We start from the raw sequence: 15,590 nt of genomic DNA, 5'->3' as shown, positions 1-15,590 counted from the left end.
TAATAAGCATACCATAAATGAATTTATGTAGCAGCTGCAATAATTTTTTTCTCAAAGACTTAAGTTTTGATAACCAGAGGGCACAGATTTAAAGTAATTGGCAAATCAACCAGATTTGAGGTGGCACAGTGGCTAGCACTGCGGCCTCACAGTGCCACAGACCTGGGCTCCATTCCAGCCTCATGCGACTGTTTATGTACGTTCTCCCTGTGTCTGCATGGGTTTCCTCTGGGTGTTCCAGTTTCCTCCCATAACCCAAAGATGTGCAGGTTATGTGGATTGGTCGAGCTAAATTGCCTATAGTGCTCAGGGATGTTGTAGGTTAGGTGCATCAGTCAGGGGAAATATAGAGTAATAGGGTAGGGGAATGGATCCGGGTGGGATACACTTGGTGTGGATTTATTGGGCCAGTTTCCACGATTCTATGATGATTTTTCATAGTTTCAAGTATGTTTGTATGCAATGAGTAGTTAGAATTTGGAATGTGCTGTTTAATAGACTGGGTGGATAAAGATTCAATAGTAACTTCAATATGGAATTAAATGAATGCTTTAAAAAGAAAAATTGCATCAATTTAGAGAAACAGCAGGGAGGATAAATTGACATTCAAAAAAACCAATGCAGATTCAATGAACCTTCTATGCTGTACCACTGTATGGTTCCTAATTTTTCTTGCTAGTGAACTTCATACTCTAAATAACCTCAGGGGGTAAAGAAGGGTCTCCTGAATGCACTTATGGATTTAATGACAATCTGTAATTCCTGTCTTTCTCCGATGGAAAAGAGAAAGACTTGTCTTCTCTCTTGTCTTTCACAACGTAAAGACATCTCAAAACTTTACAGCAAATGAAAATCTTTTGAAATGTAGTTATTGTTATAACGTAAATATTTTCGCTATATCTAGTTTATCAAATTGTTAGATAATAATAAAGTTTTCAATCAGGTTTCCTTTCAAGAGAAAGTAAAAGATCCTCAGCATGTTCAATCTTTCATGAAAGATACAGCCTCTTAGTTCTAATATAATTCTGTGATTGCAGTTTGATCACACTTTTAACAACATCCTGCATCAATGTGATGATGATTGAGATAAAACTAAGAACAAAAAATAATACAGCACAGGAACAGGCGCTTTAGCCCTCCAAACCTGCGCCACACATTTTGTCCTTCCATGCTCAAACTACCTTCACTTGATGGGTATCCCTCTAATATATTCCTATTCCTGTGTTCATCCAGGTGCTTCTTGAATGCTGTTATTGTGTCCACTTCTACCACCTCCTTTGACAATGCATTCCAGGGACTCACCACCTTTTGTGTGAAAAACTTGCCTCACACATCTCTTTTAAACTTCGCCCCTCACATCTTGAATGTGTGCCTCCTAGTAATTGATCCCTCCATCCTGAGAAAGACCCTCATACTTTCCACTCTATCCATGCCATTCAGAATCTTATCAACTTCTAGCTGGTTGCCCCTCAACCTCCTGCATTCCAGTGAAAACAAACCCAGTCTATCCAACCTTTCTATATAGCTAAAATTCCCCATACCAGGCAATATCCTGGTAAACCTTTTTGTACCCTCTCCAAAGCATCCACATCCTTCAGATAGTGTGGTGACCAGAACTGTATGCAAGATACGAAAAGTTGCCTCACTAAAGTTCTATAAAGCTGCAGCATAACTTGTGTACCCTTATACTCAATGCCCCTTCCAACGAAGGCAGGTGTGCCATAAGCCTTTAACTACCTTATCTACTTGCACTGCCACCTTCAGTGATCTGTGGACCTGCACACCCAGATCCCTCTAAATATCAAAAGTCCTAAGGGTTCTGGCATTTCACTGTATAAGTTCCATCTGTACTTGAACTTCCAAAATGCATCACCTCACATTTGTCTAGATTAAACCCCATCTGCCATTTTTCTGCCCTTGCCTCCAACTGATCTATATTGTGCTTTATCCTCTGACAATCCTCCTCATGCAACACCACTAATGTTTGTATCATCCACAAACTAATTAGATCAGCTACATTTTCCTCCAAATGTCAGAGACTGCTATAGAGCCATGACCAATAATATTGTAAAGAAATGATAACCTTAATGTTCTTATATTTCTACCAGTTGTTGAGGGTCAGCAGGAACGTGGTTTTAAAGTTACAAGCAAGTTTCATTGAATGAGCCCCCATGTTCAAAGGGCTGAATGGCCTACTCTTGCTTCCAATGGATTTCCTCACTCAATTCCAATATTTAAAACACAGACATTACAGGCACCAGATGATGTGAATGGATTCAATTCAGAACACTGTGCAGGACAATATAAAGAAGTAATTCATAACCTGGGGCTGCACGGTGGCTCATTGGTTAGCACTGCTGCCTCACAGTGCCAGGGGCCTGGGTTCAATTCCATCTCGGGTGACTGTCTGTGTCGAGTTTGCACATTCTTCCAGTGTCTGCGTGGGTTTCCTCTGGGTGCTCCAGTTGCCTCCCACAATCCAAAGATGTACAGGTTAGGTGAATTGGCCATGCTAAATTGCCCAGTGTTAGGTACATTAGTCAGAGGTAAATGTAGGGGAATAGGTCTGGGTGGGTTGCTCTTTGGAGGGTTGGTGTAGACTTGTTGGGCCGAAGGGCCTGTTTCCATACTGTAGGAAAACTAACCTAATCTTATAAGTACAGGAGATGTTTGTACGTAGTGTCCTTAAAGTTACAGTCCTGTATGAAATCACGTATGAGCAGTTGTAAACCGGACATTCAGAAATCAGTGTTTAAATTAGAGTGGTGCTGGAAAAGCACAGCAGGTCAGGCAGCATCCGAGGAGCAGGAAACTCGATGTTTCGGGCAAAAGCCCTTCATCAGGAATGGAGGCGAGTTTAAACTCTGGTTTCCAGCATCTGCAGTCCTCACTTTTGCTTATTCAGAAATCAGTGCCTCCTGCAATTGTTGCGTGTTGAAACCATAATACTTCCATATTTTTGTACACACTGTGAAATAATACTGTCAACGTTACTTCATCAGAAGATATCTAGAGTGTAACAACTTTCATATGTCAGAAGTACTTCACTAATGTTAATGATTGCACAATGTTCAGATTTCATAATTCCACCATTTATGACTCCTCAGACACTGAAGCAGTCCGTGTCCAAATGCAGCAAGACCTAGACTATATCCAGGCTTGAGGTGAAAAGTGGCATGTAACAGTTGTACCACACAATGGTACAATAATTCAAATCATTTATGTAGATCATGAACAGCCGAAGTCCCGGCACTGATCCCTGTGGAACACCACTAGTCACAGCCCTCCATTCTGAAGAACATCCTTCCACTGCCACCCTCTGTCTTCAATGGTGGGACATTAACTTTTTTGGGACAAGGTATACCTGGACAATCTTCTGCATTGTCAGGTAGACACCAGTGTTGTAACTGTATTGGAACTGTTTGACTAGTGGCATGGCTAGTTCCGGAGAACAAATCTTCAGTACAACTGCTAGAACATTGTTAGGATATGTGCTAATTTGGTGAAAATGCCTTCCCTCAAAAGAAAGGAGTGCCTTGTAATAGTCAATAAAGTTAATTTAAAAGGAATACTAAAATAGTTTGATACAGAATTAAAACCAGATATTATAGAAGAGAAACAATTGATCTTTGGTTCAACATTTGAACTTTGAAGAATGAGCTGGTTAGGATTCAGTTAGAAATTTTTGAAAACTTGATTATGGAAGAAATAGATGGGAAAAAAAGACTTGAGCATGAGAATAAAACAAGTAAAAGAGAAATATGAAAGATTAAATTTGAATTTTAAAGGGGAAAAGAAAAACAGAGAATTTCATGGAGTAATTGATTACAAAGGGAAACTAGGAAATCTGAACATAATAGATTTGGTTTGTGAATAAGGTAATGGTTAGATTTAACAATGGATCACATGCTGGTTTTACATGGCAATGAGTATTCAGCAAGTGGCCAAATGCCATGAGGAAAGAATTAGAATGTACTTTTTATCATTTAAGAAAATTGTTGCAAAATCACATTTTTCTCAAGAAATTTCGACAAGTCTATGACAAAGTTCTTTACTAGGAAAAGCACTGCAGCCTATTTAACACTTTTTGATGAAGTGTTTACACATTATTACACAGTTAACCTTTCTGTGCTTAATTGCATATGCGCTGGTTCCAGAAGCTTAGAGAGAGAAAATCTGAAACTTGAAGAGACAAAATCAGATTTATGTGGAATTTGCAAATGAAAGAGAATGTATTGATCAATGTTAGCATTTTGATAACCATAGTGATCTACTGTTAATGGAGGAGCTTAAAATCTGTATCTCTTTAAGAATCAAGTACCACCCAGAACACCATCAATTTCGAATTTAAAGGAGGTAGCTTTTTTAGCTGATAATGACAATCTATTCTGCAAACATAAGGAGCAGGAAACCTTTTGTTTGCAAAACCAGACAAGAGGTTATAAATTTCCTCTTCTTCAGGTAGTTCCTTAAAATATATATGGTTGCTACAGTATAAATTCCGAGGCAATAATCTATGTATCCAGGTTTTCAGCATGTGAGGGAAATTGAGCCACAGCTATCACAAAGCTCTGGTTGACCAGAAGATTCTCTGACTTTTACCACCTGCTGAAGGCATATTGGAAGGATTAGAGAGATAAAATAGTTGATAATGAAAAGGAACTTAATAACCACAAGGGAGTTGGCAGAAATGAAAAGACAGATGTTCCACAAAGTAGTAAAATAGATAGCAGAGAGGATAGGAATGATTCAACAAGACCGACATGTAATTATAAGTAAAGGTAAAGTCACCACAATCTTACCAGAGCCACTGAGCTGCTCTGTCATTCGAGAGAGACAACTGGCGATAGTTTAACTTGAAGGTCACCATGCCTCAGGTGAGAGGGGAGGTTTAGGAATCTTTCACTGAAACTTCAGCCAATGCAGGAATTAAACCTGTCGGCATCACTCTGCATTGCAAACCAGTTGACCAGACAACTGAGCTAACCAACTCCCTTTTTCAAAAGACAAGATATGTGAAAGCAAAACCTAGAAAGTTAACATGAGAAGTAATAGTTTTTGTAAGTATGTCAGATAATACCTTTGCATTTTGGTGTGAACTAATTTAACTTTTGTCTGATAACGGACACCACAATTGTCCGTATTGATGGAAGTTTAACTCAAAGTGCGATGTAGCAAAATTTGTAGACTTTTCACCAGATGGTTCACAAAGTAGAAATGCATTAATACATGTTATTGATGGAAATTGTTTGCTGTTCCAAACTATTCTCTAATCAATGTGTCTATTATTGTAGGAGTCATGTCAAAATGAATGAATACGCATGTGATTTAATTTTAGGGTATGACTTGATAGGATTAACATATATCTATGTTCTAGGATGGGAAGCCAGTCTATCAAAATCGACAATGTCCTAAAATTATCATGGGATAATTTGTAATCTTACTATAGGAAGTGCTGAGATGTACAAGAGATATGTCCAAAGAATCAAGAATTCAGACTTCTGAGATTAAAAATCCCTTAAAGTGGCAATAAATAATGTAAAAATAAATTCTAACAGTCTGTCTGCTTTGAACTTGCTTGAACATTTACATATTAATGAATCGAAAGACTTAACAGCAATCTAGGTTTGTTCAATATATTGCATCTGTGTATGACACTCTGATCTTTTGCTCTAAATTCTGTGTCCTATGATCCTACTCCACTAGCTACCTGACAAAGAAACGGTGCTCTGAAAGCTTATGCTTCCAAATAAACCTGTTGGACCGTAAATTGGTGTCATGTGATTTTTGACTTTGTCCACCCCAGTCCAACACCGACAGCTGCACATCTTGAAAATTCAAAGCTACAGGTATCAAAACACCACCAAGCAGCAGTGGTTCTGGCTGATGAACAAGCACGGAGTAACACGGTGTAAGAGAAAATAATTTGAATCTGGATTATGCTACTATTTTGAAACTACAAGACTGAAGTATTATTAAAAAACATAAACTTTAGAAACATGAAGCCACTCTCTCATAAAGGAGGGATGAGGAAAATTGATGTAAATCGGGAAAATGAGTTCAAACCTAGAAGGAAACTTGCTAAAAAAGATATTTTGACTAATTATTAGGATATGGGCCAAGAGCAGGCAGGTGGGTCTACTTTAGTTTGGGATTATGTTCGGCACGGACTGGTTGAACTGAAGGGTCTGTTTCCATGTTGGATGACTCTATGACTCAATGAACCTCATAAGGCAAGGATGGACACTCACAATACTGTGCTCAGACACGAAAACAATAATGAGGATGGTTGCCAAGTTAAAATATATCTGTACATCTATGTATTAAAGAAAACCTAAAGCCATGAAAGAAAATGAAGATTAAACATTAAAACTTAGATCCAAGTGTTCTCAAGCTGATTCTGAAAGGAAAGACTGAATTCAGAGGCAAGAAACGTTATGGCAGAGAATGTCTTCTCAGAATACAATTTACATTTAATGGTATTCAAAAGCCAGATATGACTATCAGAAGGCAAAAAGTTCATTCAGGACAAAGTTTCCCAAACTGACTCAATCATGCCACCTTTAAACTGAAGTAATTTTCTTTTAATTTCTCGTGGGACATGGGTTTCGCTGACCGGGCTAGCATTTTGTTTAGTTGCCCTTGAGACATTGGTGAGCCACCTTCTTAAATCACTGCAGCTGACATGCTGTGGGTCGACCCACAATGCCGTCAGAAGAGGGTTGCAGGATTTTGACTCAATGACTTTAAAGGAATGGTGAAATATTTCCAAGTCAGGATAGTGAGGGACTTTTTGGGGTAACTTTTATGTGGTGTTATTCCTAAAACATGTTGCACATGTCCTTCTTGATGGTAGTGTTTGTGCATTTGGAAGGTGCTGTTTATGGAGCCTTGGTGAATTTCTGCAATACATCTTAGAGAAAGTACATACAGCTACTACCGAGCATCAGTGGTGGAAGGAGTGCATGGTATGCCAATTAAGCAGGCCACCTTTTTCTGGATGGTGTCCAACTTCTTGAGAGTTGCTGGAGTGTTACCTAAGCAGGCAAATGGGCAGCATTCAATCATGGCCCTGATCTATGCCTTGCAGATGGTGGGGAGTCAGGAGGTGAGTTACTTGCTATAGTCTTTCTCCATAAAAACTGAAAGAACTGCAAATCCAAATGGGAATCAGAGACAAAAACAGAAATTGCTGGAAAAGCTCAGCAGGTCTGGCAGCATATGTGGAGAGAAGTTATTTCTCTCCATAGATGCTGCCAGACCTGCTGAACTTTTCCTGCAATTTCCGTTAATGTCTTTCTAGATTCTTATATTTGTAGTCACTGTATTTATTTGGCGAGTCCAGTTCAGTTTCTGGTCAATTGGAACACCCCAGGATGTTGATAGTGGGGGATACAGTGATGGTAATACCACAATGTCAAGGAGAGGTGATTAGATTGTTTCTTATTCAAGATGGTCATTCCCTGGCATTTGTGTGACGTCAATATTACTCGCTACATTTCAGCCCAAGTCAGGATCTTCCAGCACCACTAATCCAAAATCTGGTTTCCAGCATCTGCAGTCATTGTTTTTACCTAGGATGTTATCCAGACCTTGATGCATTTGGCCTTGGACCGCTTCAGTATCTGAGGACTTGATTAAAACACAAAACAGCCCTTTATAAACTGAAAAGGAACAGAACACCATTTGTATAGTACTCAAAACACTCCTGCTACAGTATCCAAAACACCATGTATATAATACATCAGTATTCATGTATCAGAATTTTTAACTGGAACTGTGACAGCTTCTTCCTGGAGCTATCATACACTTACTGTACTCTGTTTAAATAACCACTCCCTGTTTTTTTTTCTGGTCTGGAACCAACACTAACTCTTCACTTCAAGGACCTAACTCACGATATCCTTCTCTTCTTAGGAGCAGTGCTCTGTACAGACATACCACACCAGGAGCAAAACATTACCCAAAGTTAAAAGTGAAACTAAACGTCTCTCAGATACAGGTGTTTAACTTAAGCTAAACAAAGAACAGATTCTGGAACTCTCTAACAAACTTTAATGCCCCATTATATACCATGCTAGACTGGAATCAAAAGTAAACAAGTGAACAAGATCTATGCACTCTACAATCAAGCTTCAAAAACTACTTTTAAAAAAATCAACAGGGTCATGATTAACTTCAGACACCAAAAAGAAAACAATCATTAGCTCAATCACAAAAGTCCAAGCTTGAAGTAACATTAAATATTATATGTCTAAATCCCATAGCTTTCATCAGATAGGATGCTACCTTTTATTGTGCAATCCCGTGACTAGTTAACCCTCCCCAAATGCTTAACCTCACATCTTTCCAGGCTGAATTCCATTTGCTACTACCCTGGCTAAAACACATTCCCTGGATGGGGTGGCTCAGTAGTTAGACTGCTGCCTCACAGTGCAAGGGACCTGGGTTTGATTCCACTCTTGGCTGACTGTGTGGAGTTTACACATTCTCCGTGTGTCTGCATAGGTTTCCCCGGGTAGTCTGGTTTCCTCCCACAGTCGAAAGATGTGCAGGTTGGTTGGATTGGCCATGTTATGTTGCCCAAAGAATCTAGGGAATATGCAAACTAAATAGATTAGCCTTGGAAAATGTAGGATTCTAGGTGGGTCTGGTAAGATGCCCTTTGGAGGGTTGATGTGCACTCGATGGGCTGAATGGCCTGCTTCCACACTGTAGGGATTTTACAATCCATGCACAATGTGCACACTAAAACTAGTTAATATTTGGGTAGTTTGGGCCTAATTCTGCCTTCAGCCCCTCTATCTTATTCCTCAGCCTTTTTGCACTAAAGTATATTCCATTTAAGCACACTAAATTCACTTCTTTCTTTGTTAGCCTATTTCTTCTGCAATCCAGACTCACTTAACGAATATTTCCACTTCTAATTCCATATCAGCTTCTCTCCCATTTGAACTGTCTTCAGCTGCATCATCAATAACCTTCCCTCCTCTATATGGTCAGAAGTGGGGATGCTTGCTGATGATTGAACAACGATCAGCATCATTTGCAACTCCTCAGACACTGAGGCAGTTAATTTCCAAACGTAGCAAGAACTGGACAATCTCCATTCTGGGAGAAAAGTGGCAAGTAGCATTCATGTCACACAAGGCCAAGCGAAGGCTCAACAGGAGTGGACGCAGGGATTGTTGGGCATGTGAACTAATGTATTTGGGCTGTGGTTAAACCTGTGTCTCCAATCTATTCTCCACCTCTAACCAAAACAAAGGGTTGGTAAGGTAAGCCTTTTTTTTTGTTTTTTTTTCTCATTTATTCAATCTCTCTTGGCAATTTTGAGCAGAGGGAATGGAGGCTAGGGCAGTTGCATGCTCTTCTCGCAGGATGTTAGGAGGTAAGGGTCACTACTGACATGCCTGCTGACTTCACCTGCGGGAAGTGCACCCAACTCCAGCTCCTCACAGACCACGTTTGGGGAATTGGAGCTGGATGAACTTCTGATCATTCGGGAGGCTGAGGGGGTGATAGATAGGAGTTATACAGTGGTAGTCACACCTAAGGTGGTAGCTGGGTGACTGTCAGGAGAGGGAAAGGGAATAGGCAGACAGTGCAGGGACCCCCTGTGGCCATTCCCCTCAATAATAAGTATACCATTTTGGATACTGTCGGGAGAATGAACTACTAGGGGCAAGGCACCGTGCCCAGGCTTCTGGTACTGTGCCTGGCTCTATGGCTTAGAAGGGAAGGGGGGAGAACAGGAGAGTGATAGTGAGAGGAGATTCAACCGTGGGAGGAGCTTCTGTGAGATTCTGTGGTCGTGAACGAGACTCCCAGATGGTATGTTGCCACCCGGGTGCCAGGGTCAGGGATGTCTTGGATTAAGCCTACAGGATTCTTAAGGGGGACAGAGAGCAGCCAGAAGTAATGGTACACATTGGTAATAATGGCATAGGTAGGGAAAAGGAGGAGGAGGACCTGAAAAGAGAATATAGGGAGTTGGGTTGGAAGCTAGAAGGCAGGACAAGCAGAGTAGCAATCTCAGGATTGCTACTGGTGCCCTGGGCTAGTGAGTCTAGGAATAGAAAGCAAGTGCAAATGAACACATGGCTGCAGTGCTGGTGTAGGAGGGAGGGCTTCAGATATGTGAATCATTGGGATACCTTCTGGGGAAGGTGGGACCTGTACAAAAAGGACAGGTTGCAGCTGAACTGGAGGGGCACCAATATCCCGGGTGGGAGATTTGCTAGAGCTCTTCAGGAGGGCTTAACCTAGATTGGCAAGGGTGGGAACCTGAGCTACGGATCAGATGATGGAGTCGGTAGTGAACAGCCAGCTATAGCGTGCAGAGAGTCTGTGAGGAGGGATAAGCACTTGAGAGGGCAAAGTGTGCAGTCAGTGTGATGGGCTGAAGTGTGTCCATTTTAATGCAAGGAATATCAGGAATAAGGGCGACAAACTCAGAACATGGATCAGTACTTGAAGCAATAATATTGTGTCCATTATGGAGACTTGGATATCACAGGGGCAGGAATACTTGTTGGATGTTTCAGGGTTTAAATGGTTCAAAAGGAATAGGGGGGAGGTAAAAAAGATGGAGGAGTGGCATTGCTAATCAGGGGTAGTATCACAGCTGCAGAAAGGGAGAATGCTGAGGAGGGTTTGTCTACAGATTCAGTATGGGTGGAAGTCAGAAACAGGAAAGAAGCAGTCTTTTTATTGGCAGTTTTCTACAGCCCCCCACCCCCCCCCCCCCCCCCCCCACCCCCCCATTGCCTTGTTCAAAAAAGAAAACTGGGATAATCCTGGGAATTACAGACCAGTCAATCTTATGTCAGTGGTGGGCAAAGTATTGGAGAGAATTCTGAGAGACAGGATTTATAATTACTTGAAAAACCATCGTTTGATTAGAGATAGTAAGCATTGCTTTGTGAGGGGAAGGTCATACCTCACAAACTTTACTGAATTCTTTGAGGATGTGACAAAACATGTTAATGAAAGTAGAGCAGTGGATGTGGTGTACATGGATTTTAGCAAGGCATTGCTAATGTTCCCGTGAAAGGGTCATTCAGAAAGTAAGGAGGCATGGGATACAGGGAAATCTGGCTGAGTGGGTACAGAATTGGCTGGCCCATAGAAGACCCACGGTGGTGGTCGAGGGAAAGTATTCAGCATGGAGCTCAGTGACCAGTGGTGTTCCACAGAGACCAGCTCTAGGATCTCTGCTCTTTGTGATTTTTATAATTGACTTGGATGAGGAAGTGAAAGGGTGGGTTAGTAAGTTTGTTGATGACACAAAGGTTGGTGGGTGAAGTTGCAGATAGTGTGGAGGGCTGTTGTAGATTGCAACAGGACATTGACAAGATGCAGAACTGGGCTGATAAGTGGCAGATGGAATTCAACCAGGAAAAGTGTGAAGTCATTCACTTTGGAAGGTCGAATTTGAACGCAGAATACAAGGTTGAAGGCAGGATTCTTGGCAGTGTGGAGGAATAGAAGGATCTTAGACTCCATGTCCACAGATCCCTCAAAGTTGCCACCCAAGTTGATAGATGTGTGGTGTGTTGGCTTCCATTAGCAGGGAGATTGAGTTTAAGAGCTGCGAGGTTATGCTGCAGCTCTACAGAGCCCTGGTTAGACCCATATTCCAAGAAGAACCTTGATTATCCGAAGGACACGGTTGGGCAGTATTTTGTTCAGTTAACTGAATTCCGGATAATTGAATGCCAGATAACATAGTTTAGCCGAGCATGAGGTTCTTGCAATTTTGCCGGATAATCCGATATTCAAATAAATTGAATGCCGGATTATTGAGGTTCCTCTGTATTGCATTCAGTTCTGGTCACATCATTATAGGAAAGATGTGGAAGCTTTAGCGAAGGGTGCAGAGGAGATTTACCTGGATGTTGCCTCAACTGGAGGGCATGTCTAATGAAGAAAGGTTGAGAGAGCTAGGGCTTTTCTCATTGGAGCGAAGAAGGATGAGAGGTGACTTGATAGAGGTGTACAAGACGCTGAGGGGCATAGATGGAGTGGATAGTCAGAGACACTTTCCCAGGGTGGAAATGTCTATCATTAGGGGGCATAACCTTAAGGTAATTGGAGGAAGGTTTAGGGGTGATGTCAGAGTATGGACGGCATGGTGGCACAGTGGGCGGCACGGTGGCACAGTGGTTAGCACTGCTGCCTCACAGCGTCAGAGACCCGGGTTTAATTCCCGCCTCCGGCGACTCTCTGTGTGGAGTTTGCACATTCTCCCCGTGTCTGCGTGGGTTTCCTCCGGGTGCTCCGGTTTCCTCCCACACTCCAAAGATGTGCAGGTCAAGTGAATTGGCCATGCTAAATTGCCAATAGTGTTAGGTAAGGGGTAGGTGCAGATGTAGGGGTATGGGTGGGTTGCGCTTCGGCGGGGCGGTGTAGACTTGTTGGGCCGAAAGGCCTGTTTCCACACTGTAAGTAATCTAATCTAATCTAAAGTACGTTCTTTACACAGAGAGTGATGGGTGCGTGGAATGCACTGCTGGCAGCGGTAGTAGAGTCAGATACATTAGGTACATTGAAACAACTCTTGGATAGGCACATGGAAGATAGTACAATGAAGAGTATGTAGGTTATTCTGATCTTGGAATAGAAGGCCAGCACAACATCGAGGACTGTGCTGTACTGTTCTGTGTTCAGTGGCCATTTACAACAAAAGAGAATTGAATCATTCCAATCATCAGTCCTTGACATTCTATGTATTACCATCACTGAACCCCACTATCAACAATCTGAGGTGTGTTACCATTGACCAGAAACTGAACTGGACTAGTCATATAAATACAGTGGCTACAAGAACAGGTCGGAGGCGAAGGGTTATGCAGCAAGTGACTCATCTTCTGAATTCCAAATGCCTGTTGGTCATCTACAAGGACAAGTCACGGCTATCATGGAATGTTTCCTACTTTCCTGGATTAGTGCCGGTAAGTGCACAGTCAAGAAACTTGATATCATCCAAGTCAAAGCAGTCCACATGATTGGCACCACATGCACAAATACCCAACCCCATCCACCACCAAGTTTAATAGCAGTAATGTGTAACGCATACAAGATGTGCTGCAGAAACTGACCAACACTCCTTACACAGCACTTTCTGAACTGATAATCACTTCAGTCCAGAAAGACAGGGGCAGGAGATGCATCAGAATACCACTACCTGAAAGTTCCTTTCCAAGCCACTTACCATTTTGACTTGGAAATATATCATCATTCCTTCAGTGTTGCTGGATCAAAATTCTGGAACTCCTTCCCTAATGGCATCATGGGTCTACCTACACAATATATACTGCAGTAGTCTGAGAATGAAGCAATTCAGTCTAGGCAATAAATGCTGGTCCAGCCTGCAATCCCCAAATCCCACGAATGAACTAGAAAAAAACTGCATGTCACGAGACCATCTCCTTGTCAGTCCAGTTTGAATCCACCAAAACAAACCTCCCCACAAAGATGTTGTGTAGATGTAACTTGTCCAATTTGTACAGGCTCCATCTCTCCCAGAAATGGTTCTAATGCTCGAAGAATCTGAAGCTTTCCTTCTAGCCTCATCTCTCCAGCCATATATTCATCTGTTCTATACTCACTACAGTGTGTCATGGACACTGATCCGAGTTAAAGACTTTTGAAGGCATGCTTGTCAATGTCTTACCTAATTTCCTAAAGACTGCTTGGATGGAACTCATTTAGAGTCAAAACGTGTAGTGCTGGAAAAGTATAGCTGGTCAGGTGGCAACTGAGGAGCAGGAGAGTCAATGTTTCGAGCATATGCTCTTCATTAGGAATGTGGTGGAGGCCCAAGTGGGTTGAGAAATAAATGAGAAGGGGATGTGGCTGGGGGTGGGGGGTAGCTGGGAATGCAAGAGGTAGATGAAGGTGGGGGATGGTGGTCATAGTTCGGAGTGGAGGACAGAGTGGATAGGTGGAAAAGAAGATGGACAGGTAGGGTAATTCAAAACACATTCCACCCTCCACTCCAACCTATCTCCACCACCCCCATGTTCATCTACCCATTGCATTCCCAGATACCTTCTCCCCAGCTCCACCCTGCTCACACTTCTCTCTCAGCCCCCTTAGCACCCCCGCCCTCCCCCCATTCCTGATGAAGAGCTTATGCTTGAAACGTTGAGTCTGCTGCTTCTCGGATGTTGCCTGACTGGCTGTGCTTTTCTAGCACCACACTTTTTGACTCTGATCTCCAGCATCTGCAGACCTCACTTTCTCCTGGAATTTATTAGGTGCATAAAGGATTAATTTGATGCAGTTGAGGATCAAACATTGCAAATCTGCTATTTACATATCAGAAGTTGGCATGAGATAGGACGTTAATGATCACTCCATTTAAAACATGCTTCCCATGGTAACCAAGAAAATGTTAGTAAAGGTTGGACCTCGAAGGGGTCCCATGGCCACACTATACATTTAGGTTTAAGTGATGTCATTAAAACTGAAGTCAACTGCATGAATTGCTCAATTCATTGGTTCTATGAAAATAAAATTGGATACTGATAGCACATTGGTGCAACAATATAGTAACATAGGGCAAATATCAACAGTTTCCTTGAGTAGAATGTTGGTGAAGAGGCTAGCAATGTCAAAACATACTCTTAAATGATCTATGTGAAAGAGAATAAATCTTTCACAGCGTATGCTGAAAATTTAAAACATTTCAATTGATTATCAGTTCTGGCTGTAGCTCACAGTGACTCCAAGCTCTGAACTGCAGCAATTGTTACAAGATTATCAAATACCATTTTTATATTTTTATCTTAACCTTTACAAAAACAAGTTGAAATTTGACTTGTAATACCAATGGTCTAAATGCATCGCAGCAACTTTACTTCTATGTTGAGATTCAATTACAAGGCCTTTGGCTGTGGAAACACACCTTATAATGCAGTATAATCAGACAGAAAACAACTGCATAATCACAGCCCAACTTGTAATTAAATGCATGCCTATTAGTTTCAACAACAGAAGTTATTAAAGTCACTGTCACAAGAATATCAGAGGAACCAAACTGAAATACGAAACCATTACTTATAAAGTGGCCTCAGGAGCCATAGAGCAGGTCCTTGTGACATCATTTTGTGACAGAATAATTTTAATCATTGTGGCACGTACCAAATAAGTCTGTTTCCATACTGCTGCTATAACTTCTCAGCATTCAACTTTTGGATGAAAAGTACCTCATAAAAAATGCAACGTTCAAATAAATTTCAATGCACAAGATAATGTTAAAAACCTAAAGCATCACAGTAATCCAATGCCATTTATTTATTTCCTAGCAATGTATCATATACATCATAGAAAACCCTTAAGGCCACAAACCTGTTTGAAATGCATTATCAGTTCAGTTTTCATAAGGCATTTCGTATCGACTTAATATTCTTTAAGGTAAATTTATGTACCTCTTTTAGATTGTTCGAAGTACCTTTGCCTATTTAATTAAGGAATAGGCCCATTGAAAGTCTGCTGAACATTGTAGGGCCCTAGCTTAAATATGGGACTTTGAAACTATTTCTAACCAAAAACAAATTATCCGTGAATTCTTCATTACAAAA

The 15,590-nt window shown here is 41.4% G+C and overlaps 1 protein-coding gene across 9 annotated transcripts in view; it reads right to left on the bottom strand.

Moving 5' to 3' along the window:
- Positions 1-15,590, bottom strand: part of adgrb2 (adhesion G protein-coupled receptor B2) — a 758,374-nt gene that overhangs the window by 237,750 nt on the left and 505,034 nt on the right. The window lies entirely within an intron of this gene.

The sequence above is a fragment of the Chiloscyllium punctatum genome, chromosome 27, assembly GCF_047496795.1.
Source record: "Chiloscyllium punctatum isolate Juve2018m chromosome 27, sChiPun1.3, whole genome shotgun sequence".
Lineage (NCBI taxonomy): Eukaryota > Metazoa > Chordata > Chondrichthyes > Orectolobiformes > Hemiscylliidae > Chiloscyllium > Chiloscyllium punctatum.
Note: the sequence above shows the minus strand (reverse complement) of the source record. Positions and strands in the feature narration are given on the sequence as shown.